Source organism: Pteronotus mesoamericanus, unplaced genomic scaffold (assembly GCF_021234165.1).
Source record: "Pteronotus mesoamericanus isolate MK-2021 breed Mesoamerican mustached bat unplaced genomic scaffold, CSHL_Meso_final contig_37, whole genome shotgun sequence".
NCBI lineage: Eukaryota > Metazoa > Chordata > Mammalia > Chiroptera > Mormoopidae > Pteronotus > Pteronotus mesoamericanus.
In genome coordinates this window covers 3,536,254-3,539,634 of record NW_026555144.1, presented here as the reverse complement: position 1 = coordinate 3,539,634, position 3,381 = coordinate 3,536,254, and the positions used below count along the sequence as shown (strand labels likewise).

The following is a 3,381-nucleotide window of genomic DNA, read 5'->3' as shown; positions in this document are numbered from 1 at the left end:
TTGTATGATGTTACCTATTTGGAGTGTATATTTGGAAAAACTAGGAAAAGTATGTTTAATTTACAAATCTAAATAACATTTCAATTAAAAAGTAGTGAGAGAAAAGCTGAGAAAAGTTAACACTGATAAAAGATCCTCGACCAGAGAACACTTAATATAAGGCTTTTAATCTATTTGCTTCTACCAGATGTTACATTCCTTAGCATTGAACTTTATCTCCATTAATGTCTTCACCTGAATGACTATACTTTTTTCACTTGTCCTGTATTTGCTACTGTGTGTTGTGAGCATAACACACAGTGTATCTTGGTCATCTCCTGTCTCATCTCAAACACTTCTTCTCACATATAGTATTCTTACTGGTGAACCATTTGTCCGTTCACAAAGCTAGTGACTTAAAAGTAAGAACAATGTTCAAGGCACTGGCTAGGGCATTTCACTGCCAGTCTCTCTTGACCTGATCTGGCAACCTCATTTAGTCTTCCAGGTCAGGCTTCCTTAAATCATGCTATTTTCCTTAATCTTATATATAGAAAGGTAGCCTAGAAAATTCTTGTATTTTTGTCATTTTAGATTGTGCTGGTTAAGAACAAGAGATTTGGGATTAGGCAAACCTGTTTGAACCAAGGGTTTGCTACTTACTAGCTATGACCTGAGGCTATTCAGTCTGTTTCCTCATCTGCAAAATGAGGACACTAATAATATCTACTTTATTGGGCTATTATAAGGATAAAATAAGATAATGTATTTCAAATACCCTGCATACAGTAAGTGTTCATTTGTTATTATTCCAGTATTCTTGCTCTTTCTGCCCTTTGATGTCATAGCAAAGTAGCTTTGCACCAACAGGCTTTTTGGGGGTATCCAAGGCCAGATCCATTCTTCCAGTCTTTTGCCTCCCAAAGTCCTAACATGTTTTTGCTACCTTGTGCCTTTATAAAGCTAAAACAGATAACTGGGCATCATAATGGAAGAATGTGGCTACTGACCAGGGATAGCAGGGTCATTCCACCCTTGTTTGAGTCATAAACCTAGACAGTCCTACAGTCTTCCCTTGTCTACTCAGCCCTTGGATGGGTTTAGCAATGTCCCACCTAGGCTGCCACAGGTAAGGGGTAAACATCAATGAACTTGTAGGCTTATCCTTTTTCCTGGTTCCACCATATTCCTCAGGTCTAGAGCTCAATTGTCCTCTCCTGCATTAGTCAGAAATATAGTAACTTTATTGACATAATTAAAAACAGAGTGGTGGGATAATCTTTCCCCAATCTTGAGAGATCCTGAAAGCCCGTTGGAGAATGCAAGCAATGACATTATCACAAGCCTTTCTTTACACATGAAAGTTAACATACAGTAGGGCAGTGGTTCTCAAAGTGTGGTCTCTGGACCAGCAGCATCAGCATTACTTGGAAATTTGTTAGAGATGCAAAATCTTAGGCCCCATCACAGACCTTCTGAATCTGTGCATTAAGAAGCTCTCCATTATGCTAAATGAAATACGCAAGATGGTGAAAGACAAATTCCATATGATCTCACCTATAAGTGGAATCTAATCAATGAAACAAACAAATGAGCAAAACAGAATCAGAGACATGGAAATAAAGAACAAACTGACAGTAACCAGAGGGGAGGGGTGAGGGGGATAATGGGAGAAAGAAGGGGAAAGGTCATCAAGGAACATGTATAAAGGACCCATGGACAAAGACAATGGGGTGGGAGGATTGAATGTGGAAGGCCGGGGTGGGTAGGGGAGGGGAGAGTAATGGGGGAAAATGGGGACAGCTATAATTGAACAACAATAAAAAATGAAAATAAAAAATAATAAAAAAGAAGCTCTCCATGTGACTCAGATAAACACTAAAGTTTGAGAGCCACTGGTGTAGTAGTTAGAAGCACAGACTCTTGAAGTCACATTGCTTGGGTTTAGCTCCATCACTAGCTGTATGACCTTGAGCAAGCTACTCATACTTCTACACCTCAGTTTTCTTATCTGTAAAATGGGAATAACAGTACTCTTTCTCCTTGAAATTCCCAATTTTTCCCCCTCTTGTCTTTAGGAACACTACATTTTCCTGGTTTATCTTATATATCACTGGCCCCTCAGCCACATTTGCTTGTCCCTTGTTCTCTGCTTGACATCTAAATGTTGGAGGCTCCAAGGACTCAGTCCAGGAACTTCTTCCTCTTTCTATCCCATTCTCTCCCTAGATAATGTCCTCCAATCCCATGGCTTTAAATATTATCAATGCACTGTGACTCCCAAATTAATTTATATCTTTGTCTCCAATATCACTATTTGACACCTCAATTTGGAATTTTATTAAGCTTCTGGACCTTCATATGTCCAAAACTGAACTCTTGGTACCTGACCAACCCCTTCTTCTGGAGTCCTCCATATTTTAGTTAATGATCCCATAATTTAACCAAGTCAAGAAACCTGTGAATAATTCATGGTATGGCAGGCCCATCCTTCTGGGTCTCTCATAGTGCTCCATGCCATAGAAAACCATGGCCTTGAACTATTGCCTAGCCACTGCTTATAGGTTGCAGGCACTGAAGCAGGTTGTACCGTTGGGGAAAAAAGAAGAAACCTGGAATACCCTTGAGTATTCTTTCCTCTTATACTCTATATCCAGACCATCACCAAAACTTATTGTTGCTAACTCCAAAATACATACAGAAATATCTTTTCTCTGCACTCCAACCACCTTACTTCCAGCCACCATCATCTCTTTATGTTGTCTACATACAATAGCCTCCTATTGGTTTCTCTGCTTCCACTCTCGCTTATTATGGTATGTTCTCCAAAAGCATCAGGGAGATCTTGGAAAATGTGTATCTGATCAGTTTACTTTTCTGCTAAATACCTTCAAATATTTTCTGAACAATTATTCAGAACAAAAATGAAATCTAAGTCCTTGACCAAGGACAGTAAGTCCTACATGATCTAAACCCTGCCTGCTTCTCAAATTTCTTCTTACATGACTTTCCTTATCGTTCCAGAACACTCCTGTCACACCATCTTTTTCTGCATTTCTACAAAAAGTCAAGTTCCTTCCTGTCTTCAGGCTCCTGTACTTACTATTCCCTCTGCTTGGAACATTTCTCCCTTAGATCTGCAAATGTTTTAAGCAACAAGATCATCGTTCAAATGTCACCTCCTCAGAGAGCCATTTCCTTGCCAACGAGTCAAAAGTAGACCCTCCATTTCAATCACATCACCCTGTTTTTATTTTACTTATGGCATTTATCAAAGCATCTTGTCAGGGAATCAAGATGGTGGAGGAGTGAGTGGAAATCACGCTGACCTCCTACCAGGGCCAACCTGGAATTACAACTAAATTGTGGAGAAATCACCTGGAACAAACCACTGAATAATAA

At 39.5% G+C, this 3,381-nt stretch overlaps 1 non-coding gene across 1 annotated transcript; it reads left to right on the top strand.

The window, feature by feature from the left end:
* Positions 1-2,441: 2,441 nt before the first annotated feature.
* On the top strand, positions 2,442-2,573 carry LOC129073258 (small nucleolar RNA SNORA42/SNORA80 family). The gene has a single exon (XR_008529422.1). It is a non-coding gene; the product is annotated as a small nucleolar RNA SNORA42/SNORA80 family (small nucleolar RNA).
* The last annotated feature ends 808 nt before the right edge of the window (positions 2,574-3,381 follow it).